Raw genomic sequence first — 16757 nt, forward strand, 5'->3', positions numbered from 1 at the left:
TATATATATATATATATATATATATATATATATATATATATCATTAATTGCTATTAACGTTTGGTGAGAGATGAGACATTTGAGACATCATCCTTTCATCTCGTTATTGGTGAAATGACCATCACATTGGACGATTGGACGATGTCTGATGTCTATTCCATCTTTCTATCAGAGGTTGGTTATTGGATAATTCTATGAATTATATGTTTTTGATGCATTAGAGATGATAGTTGAACAATTGGTAGTTGATCTTGAGGAGGTTATTGGATCCGTACGAGGCCTCCAAAGTGAGATTTTGTGTGATAATCAGAAAGTTCGATAATGGTTTAGACAAAAGTTGTGCATTTGTGACAATCACGTGTGAAAGAAGTGAAAAATATAGACCTTAGTTCCGGAATTTTAAATGAGAGGACATCGATTCAAGAAAATGTGAGTGTCCCATTAAGTTGCGTGGTTATATGTTGGCAAACACAAAATAGATATTTAATGTCATATGTGGTTTACATAACCATGACTTGTGTGAAAAGTTAGTCGGCTAGAACTAAAATGCAACAACTTTTGAAACTATAGGATTTAAAGACAACAATCTTTATTCTTAGTTGGTCGATAACATATCTCGAGTGGGTTTGAATTATATTTTTTACGAAGCTAAACAAGCTGATAATGTAGGCTTTCATAACACAAAGACCCTTCCCAACCGGTAACCACCGACTTGAAACCACCATCCCAACCGGTAAAAAAGAAGGTGCTCCGAAGAAGCTCAAGCTTACATCGAGTGATAATTCAACGATGCAGTCTCCTTCACATTTTGAACATGTTATCAAATTTTTTCCTGACTCACCAACTCCAAAATCTCAAAAAAAGTATTTTCAAAGGAGCTCGCACTAGCAAACCACCTTCTTCTCCGCCTCCGCATAAGATTACATTCATTGGTTAGATGCCAATTTTTATGCACAAATACATCGAGCAGATCGTCATTGTTGAGGGTGACGATAATTGCAGTTATCGAGCTTTTTCGGCTTTACTCGATAAAGGAGAAGATAATCATACACTTGTCCGCCATCAACTTATCCATGAGTTGAGGACTCAAAGAATCACACGCACGACTTTATGGAAAGAAAAAAAACTTTGATTCGATTTATGAGTCTCTTGTTCCTTGCATTAGTGGACCGACACCAGAGGAAAAATGAATGTGCTTCCCTAAAATGGGTCACCTCATAGCATGTGCGTATAATATAGTGTGTATTGATCTTACAAGATATGGTTTTTCAGAAACCTTTTTTTCCACTGCGCACCGTCCCACCTCAAAATCCAAATGATCGTATTATGTGTATTGGGTGAGTTTCAAAATTATGACACTTTGTTCAAGTTTACTTGAAACCGGGATGCCTTATACCACTTCCATCATCGGAGTGGACAACTCATTCAACAATAAAAGTCAAGATTTGACCTGATCAATATGTGGAAAGGATGCAAGAGTTTGAGAAATTGAGCAACATTGAAAGATAATCAAATGTACAGAAATTAAAGGGGGTACCACCCATACTTATAGATTTAGCCGGCGATAAATCTTTCGATTCACTTTAGTTTTATGTTTAGCCAGACCAATAAGTGTATGTAGTGTGTCTTAATATTAATGAAGTGTAATATTATATAATTTCTAAATATTTAATATATTTTTGATTTGTGCCAAAATATTTGTTCATTTGCCAAACAAAATCATCAACTAGGTTCTGTTTTCTGCCTGGTTAAGGATAGGTTCCATAGATGTATCTCCGGAACAAGAAAATAGGGTGTCGTACCGGATATATATCTCCAAAACCATCACTGATACACATAATAGAATTTTTGAGGTCCACGTTTTTCCACGTCTGCTATAAATTAAGGGACTCTTGTTTGTTTATTTCACACAAACAAAAAATATCTCAAATATCACAAATAACTTATGACATTGTTCGTAAGATTTTTTCAATTTATTTTCATAAGTTCTTTCAAAATAACTAATTTATCATTTAATTCAAAATATAAAATACAAAATCATAATAATAAATTTATACATATTTATTTAAATAGACAAACTTGATAGACTTAAAAGAATTTTTTAATGGGTTGTGACCTAACCTTTTTAATAATATAAGTTTTTAATTAAGCCTATATCTTTTCTATTTAAAAAAAACATGGTCTGATATGGGTATCTGTAGGCTATGTCTCAAACCACTCTTAGTTGATATGACATATTCTAACTCCTATATGCTTTCATGGATAAATGTTCTATTGAATTCATGTTTTTCTATAAATTTATGAAATGATTAATTGATATTTTTCACAAATTTAAAATTAAGAAAATATTTTAATAAATCAATTTAAATAATTTATAGTTTAATATATTTTTCTCAATTTTATTCCTGTTATTTTAATTAAAAATTAAATAAACATATACACGGGAAACGTCTTCCTCTTTCCCATTCTATTAGTTTCAAGTTTCAATTTTTCAAAAAATCAAATATTTTATTTTATGTTATCTAAAAATTAAGTGCTAAAATCGGAAATTTCTTTCTAATCATCAAAGAATATACTCAATATATTTAAATTTATATTATACTTGTCATTTACATAATATTATAGAATCGTAGAAATTTTAAGTTAGTTGCCATGACTGTAATCATGATGTTTGAAAGTACTTTCTGAAATCATGTAGAGTATCTTTTAGATTGATTCTTCTGAAAACACCTGGAGTACTCTTTAAATGCATCTCTATGCAATGACAATCACTAACGTTTTGCATATGTTTAAGGTATTGTGTTTCTCAAATTTTATTAAATGTAACATAAAAATGGCAGATGGATAGAAAACATTTACGACTCAAACTTCTTAATATGAGTAAGAATGGTTGTCTCAGGCCAAGGATTCACAATCTCGAAGACATAGGTTATGCTTAACCATAAGATTTGCCTCAAACACGAACATAGGCTCCTTCACCTGAAGTATTTCTCAGGGGCTTATCAGACCTATCTCTGCTTCCCCTCTATAGGGACCATGTTTCTCGTGACATATGGAACGAAGACGTAAATATTTAAGTTCTTTTAATTTTGATTTATCAACTATTTAATTAAAAATATCACATATATTGATTATATGCACAACTTATTTTTTTTAGTACCGTGAGGCATTATGAAAGATATCAAATATGGTGCAACCTAATGGGACATGATTCCATGGTATGCTAATAACATCTAAGTTGAAAGAAATAAGCCACTCTTAGTTGGTATGACCTATTCTCACTCCTACCTGCAATGCATGGGTAAATTTTCTATTGAATTCATGTTTTTATAAATTTATGTATAATTAATTGATATTTTTTCCAAAATTTAAAATTTAATAAATTAATTTAAATATTTTATAATTTATTAAAAAAATTTATCAATTTTATTCTTGTTATTTTAATTTAAAATTAAATAAACATATACACGCGAATTGTCTTCCTCTTTCCCATTCTATTAGTTTCAAGTTTTAATTTTTCAAAAAATAAAAAAGATTCAATATTTTATTTTATTTTATCTAAATTAAGTGTTAAAATTAGAAAACTCTTTCTAATCATCAAAGAATATACTCAGTATGTTTAAATTTACATTATGTTTGTCATTTACATAATATTATAGAATCATAAAAGTCTTAAGTTAATTGCTATGACTGTAACCATGATATCTGAAAGTACATTTTGAAATCATGTAGAGTACCTTTTAGACTGATCCTTCTGAAATCATCTGGAGTACTCTCTAAATGTATCTTTTCGCAATGGCAATAATTAACATTCTGCATATGTTTAAGTTCTTGTGTTTGTTTCTCAAAATTTATTCAATATAACAGAAAAATGTCGGATGTATAGAAAACATTTATGACACGGTAAAGTAATTCAACATGCATTTGTATATAGAGGGGGGGAAGTCGTTTTAGGCCCATAGTTCATAGTTTGATTCAGGTTAAACAATTAAGACTCAAACTTCCTAGTATGAGTGAGAATGGTCATCTCAGGGCAAGGATTCCCAGTCTCTAGGCATAGGTTGTGCTTAACCATAAGCTTTGCCTCAAACACTGACATATGCTCATCCACCTGAAGCATTTATTGGGGACTTACTAAACCTATCTCCGCTTCCACTCTATGAGGACCATGTTTCTCGTCGTAGAGTGGAAGCGGAGACCTATCCCTACTCTACCTTTCTATCAGAGGTTGGATATTCGATAATTCTATGAATTCTATGTTTGATGCATTAGAGATGATAGTTGAACAATTGGGAGTTGATCTTGAGGAGGCTTAATTGGAGATTACTCAAACTCAAGGATGCCATGCAAGGTTCAAATGGGTGGAGCATTTGTTCACCGATCATCTGAATTCCTCTATTTTCATCTCAACGATAACATACTAAGAGATCATCATATACTTTATGCCATATAGACTTATTGTGTACTTGGTCGGTACAATTATATTGTGGTTAGGAGTGCAACATACACTAATATTATATATCTGAAATACTTTAAAGATATAAACAATATTCACAAGTACTTTTTGAGAGTTTCATTTCTAGTTCACTTGTACGCCCAAATAGATGAAGCAATGGAGTTTAAGACCATACAGTTAGAAGGAAACACTTGTCTCCTTCAGGTAATATTTGTGTAACCTAATATATTTATATGATTCCTAATTTTTCCTTTAACCCATTGTTAGGCCTGGATACTGCAATATTTTTTAGCTATCGCTCTGTAGGATATTGTCAATGGATATGACAAAGAGTTGTCTCGAGCCTACTCTCTTTGTCCACATAGTGGGCATACCACTATTGACACATATAAGCATGCTCTGAACCAATTTTTGGTGAAAGATATTTGTTTCTCTTCATACGCCGATCATTGTCAAACACCATCTTTCGAAGATATTTATCGGTACTCTAGATAGATAGCTTACAAGAGTCGAGTCATGTAACCCCATTTACTAGAGCGTATACTGAGGCAGTTTGGGATTGTGTAGACTGTCTCGAGGGATTTTCCATTTTCATGCCTCATACCATGTCTTGTATGAATTTTTATATACAATTTGAGGATTACCAAAAGCATTTGGTTCTTGAGGAGATATAAAGTATGCCAACTGATCATCTATACATTATTGCTTTCAGTTACATCCAATAATTTTATAGAGGGTCACACTCATATATGTTGTTAATGTCATAAGAAGAGCCCTCGTGGCTAGCTCATCAGGAGATCCTCGATGAGGCATAAGTTGGTGTAGACCATGCACTTGATGTGTTTCCAAGTTGAATGATGAAGTATCAAAAATATATTTTTTATATCATATGCACGGGGATTGGTGCGATAAACTGTTGTTCAACAATTGTTATAATTTTCAATGAAAATAGATTTTGCGAGTGATTTTGAGATAAACTACAAATACTATTGAAAGGGATAAAGTAAAAATGAAATTTAACACTAATAAATAATGTTGGGATTCGACTTTATAATAATGAACAAATGTATTGTCATAACAACACATATATATTTCAATTAACATTTAAAATATTATCACATGTTGCTCTATAAATATTACTTATTTCTAAATAATATTGAGATCGGTTGTATTTTTTAATTGAGGATTTCTTAGGAAAAATATTTAATACGATCATATAATGTATCGATAATATTTGTGAATATTAAACCTAAATCTATCTAAAGAGTTTAGTGTTTAATAAATGAATACTATTTATTTAGACCTAAAAGCTATGTATCATATTATAATTGCCAAGGTTATTATAACATGAATTTAATGCAAGAACACACATCAATATGAATGGATAACCAAAATATATAACCATACATTCAAGGGTAATACGTACGAGTTATGATAAATTATATCTAATCTATGTGGATATATCACTCAGAGACACTTTACACGTCCAGCTAAAGCAATCAATTTTCCACCGAAAGTCAGGAGTGCTGCCAGAAATGCTTTGCACGTCCAACTAAAGAAATCAATTTCCCGATGAATGTTAGGGGTGCTCCCGGAGACACTTTGCACATCTAGCTAAAGCAATAAATTCCCCACAGGAAATAATGACTCACCCCTCTCTGGTAGCTAGCCACTCCAAAGGCCAAGGTGGGTTGGCCACATGTCTGCCTCAGGCCAGGTTTTCACCTAGGGGGAAGAGGGGAACCATCCCTTGGACGAGCGCGGTCCTAGTGACGTCCAATAAACTTTGAGGGTAGACCTTGTAAGTTTACACAGAATCTGGAGCTTTGCACCCGGGGTCATACAAATACACATCGAGAGCCTTGCACTCAGGATCATTCAAATATACCTCAGATAAGTAAAAACATAATTCATTTTAAAAAATAAAATATATGCACATACATTATTTCATTACAAAGGTACTCTGCACACAATACATAAAAAGTCCATCAGGCCTACTTCGACAAGGAGATAACCTCCCAATATTTTAGCATCTGATATGGCTGTATCTACTCCCTCAAGATAAGTAAAGGTGAGTGAAAATTCTCCACATGTTGGAAATCATTCTCAAATGATTGCGAGATTACCCCAAGGTTAGTGCTCATACAGTTGGCTAGCTGTTGAGTCAGAGAAGCATCTTTAAGGCACATGGACTCTAGTTCCGTCTGAGCAGACAATAAATTGTCCGGAGCATCCATTAAAGCTTGGTTCTTCCTTGCCACGACCCTCATAAGATGAGCCACCTCACCAGGGAGTTTAAGGGAGGATAAATCATCCTTTATCTTAGTAAGAAAGGTAGGAGTTGTTTGAACTTCTTACATGTACCTATCCATGAGACACTTTCCTCTAGTTGTTTCTTCTTAGCACGATGCTGGTTGGACCAAAGATCTTCCCAATGGAAAGCTCCATCGAGAGGCACGTCGGGTGTACCCAACCAGAGTAGCCAATTCTTCCTCCATGGTAGGCCCAAAGAAATTGGCCAAATATGCACAATCCTCTTTCTAATGAGGGGTTCAATGATCTCTAGAGGAGTGGGAGCTCGAACACGTTAGCAATGGACGAGAAGGAAGACCCGATATGTTCGACATTGTTAGAAGAATGTTCAAAGCAACTTCACTCCCTGTTGACCATATTCTCCGCTTTATGACCCGAAGTTGTACTTCATCCTTCATCCAATTTGCACACAACCAATGTTAGAACAAATACATCATGAATAAGCATACTAAAGACAAAGAGGCTAAGATGTTCCGGAACTTATAAAAGATGATTTTTATTTCTTCCCAGGAACAGGCCTCCATCAGTAATTGAACGTCTATGGGCACTGAAAGCGTTTCCAATCGACCTTATCTGTGGGGGTGCCACCTGTTGAAAAGTATATCTTCGGCAAATATTTTTATATCGTATCCACAGAGATTGGTTGTTATTACCGCCGTTCTATAATCCAAATTGTTATAAGTTTAGAAAGTAACTAAATTGTTTTGTTTAGGAAGTTATCTTTTGAGTAAAATGTCACTAAAATCAGTAAAATGGTTTTAATCAAATGTAAAAGCTTGGCAAGATTGGAGTTCACTATTCCAAGTGCTTATGTTTCCTTATGATAACTATATAGATTTAAGATTATTGATGATGTTCAAGTATCCTCTCAATATCATTTATGTCTAAATGATATTGTGATAATCACTATATTGATCCTTAGACGATCTCTCCACCTAACTATCAATATAACAATCTTTAATGATTGATACAAAAGAATAGTAATGAATAAATCTATCTCTACAACTTATTCACTACTTGAAAATCTATTTTATGTCAAGACTTAAATAATCTCTTTCAACAACTACTCAAATCTGATTTTCAACTTAGGGCAAAAATAGCATTCAATACATCAACAATCTTTTATCATATATATGAATCAAATGGAATACATAAACAAATGAGAATAACTACTACCTCCAATCTTGACAAAATGGGGTTTAGCTCCTCATCATCATTTTGGAAAGCAAAATGCAATGGAAGAAAACTCTATTTTTCTCTCTTACAAAATATCCAAGTATCAATGTGTGAATATGTTAGAATGCCTATCAATTTCCATTCTCATTTTCTAAAAGGGTTGACATTTCCTCAAATGATCATTTTCATCCAAAGCAGAAAAGCTCCCCTAAGGCAGACACCAAAATGGCAAAACCAGTTGCTGGCCTTAAAAACAGCACCATTGGCCAAAAAAACAGCTTGTTGGATTCGCAGGCTTCGCGACGCGAACTGAAGCTATCTCAGCTTCCTTGTTTTGCAAGCTTCATCCAAAGAGTCTTCCAAGTGGTATTCTTCCAAGTTAGGCTTCCAAATTGCATTCAATACTTCTTTAAATTTATGATTGTGCATTCCAAAGCTCTCTTGCCCAAAAATTCTACAAAACTAACAAATATGTGAAATAACTATTCAAAACAACATAAATTAAACCTAATTGCATTTATACAAAATAGTGAGAATAAAAGTGTGTAATTACATCAAAACTTGGTAAAAGGGACCAATAAAATGATATAAAAAATAGTACTAATTGGTCCCTAACAACTCTCCCCAACTTAGCATTTTGTTTGTCCCTAAACAAAAGTTTCCACCATCACAACCAAAGCAATGACACAAAAGATTGAAACAAGGATTTACCAAGGACATTCAAATGGTTTAAAAGTGTTTGGCAATTTCTCAATCCACCTATCTCAATTCTAGACAAAACATGAATAAGAGAAATGGTTGAGTGCAAAAATCATTCCAAGGAATTCAAGGCCATATATGTCAAAATTGAATCAAACTTACACATACATCATAATAATGATGAATAACATGAAGGGTTACTTTCACTCATCCAAGCAATTAAATCAACAACAACTCAAATCATGCGGTTATCACAACAAATACCAAATCATGTGAAAAATGAGAATCAAGAGGTCTTTCAAAGGTTGTAATGTGGCTTAGGTTACAAGAAAGGATATGATTAAGAGAATTCAACAAAGTTGCCTATCCTAAGGGAGCATTCCCAAACATTCAACTCTACACAATTTCCATTTCTTTGATCCCTATCTTTTTCTTTTTCTTTTTCTTTTCACATCCACACAACCATGAGCATTTTCTTGCTTTTTTCTTTCTTTTCTTTTTCTTTGCTCTATGGTTTCAAGGGTGATTTATTTTTCTTGTTTCTTTTCATATTTTCACCCTTTCCTAAAAACTCACTTTTCCAAGTTTCTAATCACATCTTTTTTTCTTTACTCTCCCCAACTTTAGATTCCAAAACCAAATTTATTCAATAATGCTCCCTACTTAAACATAAGCAAAAGGCAAAATTTGCAAACAACTCGGTTTGAGGGTTCGATTGATACGAAAGAAATTAGGATTCATTTATTCCAAAATTTTCAATTGATTTTACAATTATCAATCAAATGAATCCTAAAATAAGCTCAAAGGGGTTTAACTAAGGATTACTCCTTACAAGGTTAGTTGATTCGAACTTTTTTGGTCAAGTGGTTTTTCTCAACAAACAATGCCTTTATCATTTTCAGATTTTTTACACGAAAATAGATTGATGCATGATTTAGCATGATAAGAATGAGTTGAAATAATGCTCGGTTTCCCGCATTTTAGTGTACAATGAAAAACTTCCTCACAATTGGTTAAGTCCTATTTCGATTCAAAAATGACATATATTTCAATGAATTTATGATATGGAATTTGCACATACCATTAAACTACTCATGTTAAGTCTAGAAAGCGATAAAGTGTACCTTGAAATACCGACACTAATTCTTATCATCACCACTCGAAGTGTCCTATGCTTCTTTCTTTGCGAACATTTCTTGGTTGCTTTAAGCTTGACTTAAGAGTAAGAACAATTAAACAAAAATTGTTGGTAAACCAATTTGATTGTAACACACTTAAATCTCAAAGAGTATTCATGCAATTATCAAAACAACTAATAAACCAAAGTTTTGGTGAACTAGAGCCACCCAAAAGTACATCAAAATTTTTCAAAAGCAAAATAATACAAAGAAACTCAAAATAAAATAAACTCCTCAAATTCACCAACTCCTTAATCTTCCTCCTTTTGGCCACCACCAACAGATCCAAGGACGTCCTCCATCTCATCGTCATGGTTTGCACCACCTCCTGCACCCCCCATAAAAGCTGGCCTGCCCTCAGGCCAATTAACATAAGCGACATATTCCGCCTGAGAAGGAAATGTGCGGGCTTCGGGTGCAAGGAATGTGTTCTGGAATTGTTGCTGCATAGCATCAAAGATAAATGACTGAGACCTCCTAGAGGCCTCAAAGCTCTCACAGCAATAATTGGCAAACGCCATCTGGTCGAAGACTGGAGTAGTGCGGGGTCGAGGTCTAGAGGATGAAGTCCCAGCTCCCTCAGCTCTGTTCATCTGGCTTTGGCAGAACCTATTCAGATAAGCATCGTTAATCACGCTAGTGATAGAGAAATGCACTTCATCCGGAATGGCAACATTCGCCCGTCGGCAAATTCCCATGATCAGCCCTAGGTATGCAAGCACACCTGCTTTACCACCAAATTTTGTTCCACTTATAGCCATCTTCCTCATTTCTCCCGCTATGATTGATGCTACATCCACAGATTTGCCGATCATAATGTAGTACAACAAACACCCTACATCCAAAGGGATCGTGGTGTTGTGGCTCCGTGGCCGGATGTTGTTCAACAGCAGCACCAGAAATGCCCTTGCTTCCAGATTTAGATTTTCTCTTTTCCAAGATTTTGGAAGTCCTTGATCATTTAGGTCAAATGTTTTTCCTGGAAGGCACAAGATAGCACTCACTGCTGGAAGATCCCAAACATTAGCCAATTCCTGGGTACGATACTCGCACCGCTCATTCTCTCCCAAGGTTAGAGGATTACCAATATATGAGTTAATTGCATCTCTCCCAAAAGAAATAATCCTGCCTCTTACCCTTGTTTGGTAGTTGAAAGTTACTCCCTCTTCAAGATGCATAGTGTTTGCATAGAACTCCCGTACAATATGATAATTGATTGTCGCCTCTGGTTCACAAAGTTTGGTCCACCTTCTTCTCTCAAAATTGGAAACCAAGTTCCGATAAGTCCCACACGGTGATAAACGGATGAACCTTTCCGGTTGGATGGTTCTCTTGATTAAGTTTTCAAATCGTTCTTCCTGTTCATCACGTGTGAACCGTCTCAATGAACGGGGTTGAACGGAAGCCGTGGTTTTGGTTCTCTTAGACATCTGCAATAAACATCAGAACAACCACACAACAAAACATGAAGAGAGTTAGCAATCAATCAACATAAAACATAACACTGGAATTTCCCCGTTCAAGGTGCGAAGGCCCGTTCGTGGCGCGAACCCTGCGAACCAGGAAATCTCCAGAAGCCTGCTAGGGTTCCAAGGATTTTAAGGTTTTTTTTTACTTCCAATCAGTCATAATCACAATCTCTATCCTAATCCTAATCTGAATCCACATTAGACATGCAAGGTTGTTTCAAGTGTCAAGTTTCAATTTTTACAAAACCCTAACCTTACCTAAATGAGCACTCGAAAGGAATGGAGAAGAGGACATGAAAAGAACAACATACCTTATTGAAGTGCACTTGAATCTTAGCTAACAACTGAGGATTTGGGAGGTGGGGAAGGAAATTGTTTAGTTTTGGAATTTTTGCAAGTGGGAGTGGAAAAGAGGGAAAGTTAAAGTTTTGAAAATGAAATAGAATAGACAGAAAAACTAAGCTAAACAGAACTTAAGTGGTTCTGCCACGCACCGTTCGCGGGGCGAACCTTGTTCGCCGCGCGAACTGAAGCTTTGCATTCAGTTCGCTGGGCGAACGATGGTCGCGGGGCGAACTGCAGTGGACATACAACGTTGGGTTGCCTCCCAACAAGCGCTTTGTTCAACGTCGTTTTGAGCTCGACGGTTCAATGATTAGCCCGGTCCGGATAGAGAAATGACACACACATCCCGATTTATGTCGCCATTATGGTAGACTTTGAGTCTTTGGCCATTTACAGTCCAACTCTCTTGTGACTTTGGATCCTCGATCACAATGGCCCCATAGTTGCGCACCTCTTTGACAACAAACGGTCCTGACCACTTTGACTTCAACTTACCAGGGAATAACTTCAACCTTGAGTTGAAAAGCAATACCATTTGTCCAACATGAAACTCCTTATGACGGACCTTTCCGTCATGGTATGCCTTTACCTTTTCCTTATAAAGTTTATTCGAATGGTAAGCATTGTTCCTTGATTCCTCCAATTCATGGAATTGTCCTTTTCTTCTTTCTCCAGCTAAAGTGGAGTCGAAGTTCAAGAATTTGAGAGCCCATAGTGCCCTATGCTCCATTTCTATTGGAAGATGACAAGTCTTCCCATACACCATTTGAAACGGAGTTAGCCCAATAAGTGCTTTGTAGGCGGTACGATACGCCCACAAAGCTTCATCCAGTTTTAAAGACCAATCTTTTCTTGAATTCGAGACTGTTTTCTCAAGGATCCTCTTGACTTCCCGGTTAGAAACCTCCGTTTGACCATTCGCTTGTGGGTGGTAGGGAGTGGTCACCTTGTGCTTTACACCATAATGTTGCAAAACTTTTTCTAAAGGTGTATTGCAAAAGTGTGATCCTCCATCACTTATCAACACCCTAGGCACACCAAAACGTGAAAATGTGTTTTTCTTTAAAAAATTTATCACTGTTTTGGCATCGGCCTTAGGTGAAGCAATTGCTTCTATCCACTTCGAGACATAGTCAACGACCACTAGTATGTACTCATTTGAGAAAGAAGAGGGGAATGGGCCAACGAAATCAATACCCCAACAATCAAAAACTTCTACTTCTAGCATGTTGGTTAGAGGCATTTCGTCTCGTTTTCCTATTCCTCCACTCCGTTGGCATGTATCACAACTCTTCGCATGTTCATGTGCATCTTTAAATAAAGATGGCCAATAAAAGCCCGATTGGAGCACTTTAGTGGCTGTTCTCAAACCGCTATAGTGACCTCCATACGGAGAGTTGTGACAATGCCAAAGGATGTCCTTTGACTCCTCAATTGTTACACACCTTCTCAAAATATTGTCTACACCCACTTTAAACAGATACGGATCATCCCAAACATAATATTTTGCATCCGCCAAGAATTTCCTTCTTTGATTGCAAGTGAGGTCTTCCGGTGTTAAACCGGTTGCTTTGTAATTAGCAAAATCAGCAAACCAAGGCCTCACTTGAATCACATACAGTTTTTCATCCGAAAATTCTTCTCTTACTTCCTCTTCTCTGTTTGTAATGTCCACATTGACCAAACGAGATAAATGATCCGCCACCAAGTTTTCAGAACCTTTTTTATCCCGAATTTCCAAATCAAACTCTTGCAATAAGAGAATCCAACGAATTAGTCTTTGTTTGGAATCCGGCTTGGTTAGCAAATATTTGATCGCAGAGTGGTCAGTGTAGACTACAACTTTTGACCCAATCAAGTAAGCTCTAAACTTTTCCAATGCGTACACTATAGCTAGTAACTCTTTTTCAGTTGTCGCATAATTGACTTGTGCTTCATTTAACACTTTACTAGCATAGTGGATAGCATGAAAAACTTTATCTCTTCTTTGACCCAACACCACACCAACCGCATAATCGCTTGCGTCACACATAAGTTCAAAATCAAGTTTCCAATTTGGTGCCACGATTATGGGTGCGGTGACTAACTTTTCTTTTAAATCAAGGAAAGCTTTGAGACATGATTCATCGAAAAGAAAATGCGTACCTTTGTTGAGCAAGTTACTCAATGGCTTTGCTATCTTTGAAAAATCTTTGATGAATCTCCGGTAGAAACCGACATGTCCGAGAAAGCTCCTTATTCCTTTTATATTTGTTGGAGGTGGTAGTTTCTCGATAACTTCCACCTTAGCTTTGTCAACCTCTAATCCTTCGGAGGAGATCTTGTGACCGAGTACAACACCTTCGGTGACCATAAAGTTGCATTTTTCCCAATTGAGCACTAAGTTGGTCTCCACGCATCTTCCCAAAACCACATCAAGATGTTTTAAGCACAAATCAAAAGATGATCCATAAACGGAGAAATCATCCATGAACACCTCAATGCATTCTTCTATTAAGTCTGAGAATATCGCTTGCATACACCGTTGAAATGTTGCTGGTGCATTACATAACCCAAAAGGAATTCTTCGGTAAGCAAAGATGCCAAAAGGACATGTAAAAGCCGTCTTCTCATGATCCGCCGGATTGACCGAAATTTGGTTGTACCCCGAATACCCGTCCAAGAAACAGTAGAAATTTTTATCGGTTAACCTTTCCAACACTTGATCCATGAAAGGTAGTGGGAAGTGATCTTTCCTTGTAGCTTGGTTTAGCCTTCTATAGTCAATACACATCCTCCACCCGGTTACCGTTCTTGTCGGAATCAACTCATTTTTATCACTTTTGATAACCGTCATGCCACCTTTCTTGGGAACTACTTGTACCAGACTCACCCATTCACTATCAGAGATAGGATAAATCATTCCGGCTTCCAAGAGTTTGACAACTTCTTTCCGAACTACTTCTTTCATCGATGGATTTAGACGCCTTTGAGGTTGTGCAACGGGTTTGAAATTCTCTTCCATCATGATCTTATGCATACAATAGGCCGGACTAATACCCTTCAAGTCGGATAACACCCACCCTATTGCACCTTCATTCTTTTTCAGCACTTGCATCAATTTGTATTCCTCTTTTGTGGACAAGGTGTTGCTAATGATCACCGGTTTAGTACACTCGTCACCAAGGAACACATACTTCAGGTGTGAAGGTAGCATTTTCAATTCTAGTTTTGGTTCTTCCATTTTCTTTGTCGCATCCAAGTCTTCCGTTGTTTCTTCATGATAAGCAAGCTTGCCACAAGACTCTAACTCATGCAACATTGCTTCAATCTCTTTTTCTTTATTTTCGGTCAACACATTGTAAGCTCTGATAAGAGATCTTTCTAGAGGATTAGAAATATGAACTTGGTTTGCGACCTCCACTACTTCCTCTTCAATTGCATCGATTCGGAAAGAATCATGCTTGTCATTTGGATGCTTCATGGCTTCAAAAAGATTAAATGTCACCTCTTCATCTTGCACTCTCACCTTCATTAGTCCATCATCAATGTCAATCATCATCCGGGCTGTTTTCATGAATGGTCTTCCAAGAATTAGAGGAACATCACGATCCTCATCCATCTCTACTATCACGAAATCTATCGGAAACAAGAACTTGCCCACCTTCACTAACAAATCTTGAGCAACTCCATATGGTGAAGTGGTAGATTTGTCGGCTAGTTGTAAAGTCATCCTTGTGGATTTGATCTCAACATTTCCCAATCTTTTAACAATGTATAGGGGGATTAAATTGATGCTAGACCCCAAGTCAATCAAACCATTACCAATGTATGTGCTTCCAATGGTTACCGGTAAAACGACTCGGCCCGGATCAGATTCCTTCCTTGGGAAAGTCTTTTGAATGATAGCACTACAACGTGCATCAAGCAAGATGGTTTCGTCTTCCACGTGTCTCCTTTTCTTTGTAAGAATGTCCTTCATGAACTTTGGGTACCGTGGCATTTGCTCTAATGCGTCGGCAAATGGAATATTGATTTGAAGTTATTTGAATATGTCCATGAACCGTGCATAATGCCTAGCATTGTCCTTCTTCGATGGAGCATGCAGATAAGGTAGATGTTGGGTTGGAATGACGCTCACACCTTTCTCTCCTTTCTTCTTCTTTCTTGGTTCGACATCCTTTTTCACCTCCAATTCAGTCTGATTTTTTGTTGGCAAATCCTGCTCTTTTCGCGGCGCGAAGGGGGTTCGCGGCGCAAACTGAAGAGTTCCAGCCGTTTTCTCCCTTCCACCAATTATATCCTCTTTTTCCAGCACCCCATCCATATCATTCTCTACTGTGATTTCCTCACTTTTTTCACTTGTCAACTCTTTACCGCTCCTCGTGACAATTGCTTTACAATGCTCCTTTGGATTGGTTTGAGTGTTAGCGGAAAAGGAAGATCCTGCATTTTGTTCCGACAGTTGCTTCGCAAGTTGGCCTACTTGATTTTCCAGACTCTTAATTGCTGCTTCGTTACTCTTCTGATTTGCCATGGAAGCTTGTATGAATTGTTGAAGAGTGTCCTCTAGCTTGGAATTTCCTCCTTGCGATTGTTGGCCTTGAGAGTTTGGGTGTTGATAGGGACTTTGTTGTTGAAAATTTTGATTGTTGAACCTTGATGGTTGATAGCCTTGATTGTTTCTTGGTTGATAACCTTGATTGTTAGGAGGTTGTCTTTGATAGCCTTGATTTTGATTGTTCACATAACTCACTTCTTCTAGTGGAGGACAAAAACCAGTAGGATGATCTCCTTGACATAATTCGCAACATGCTACTTGATGTCGAACTTGAGACCCTTGAATTTCCTTCATTTGCTGTGGAAGCTTGGCCATTTGTTGAGTAAGCAACTCCATTTGTTGAGAGAGTAGCTTGTTTTGAGCAAGAATGGCGTCATTGGTATTTAACTCAAGAACTCCCGATTTACGTTGTGAAGGGCTACGATCATGTTGACTTTGACGATCATTGAGTGCCATCCGATCAATAATGACTTTAGCTTCTTCAGCATTCTTTGACATAAGAGAGCCACCCGCGGTAGCATCCAAAAGTGTCTTGTGAGTTGATTGGATCCCATTTAGAAAAATATGGATCTGAGTGAGCT

At 36.6% G+C, this 16757-nt stretch overlaps 1 pseudogene; it reads right to left on the reverse strand.

Annotated features, from left to right (window-relative positions):
* LOC127098756 (ABC transporter C family member 10-like) overlaps positions 1-15942 on the reverse strand; it is a 23589-nt pseudogene extending 7647 nt beyond the window's left edge.
* Between the last annotated feature and the right edge of the window lie 815 nt (positions 15943-16757).

This window comes from Lathyrus oleraceus, chromosome 1 (genome assembly GCF_024323335.1).
Source record: "Lathyrus oleraceus cultivar Zhongwan6 chromosome 1, CAAS_Psat_ZW6_1.0, whole genome shotgun sequence".
Lineage (NCBI taxonomy): Eukaryota > Viridiplantae > Streptophyta > Magnoliopsida > Fabales > Fabaceae > Lathyrus > Lathyrus oleraceus.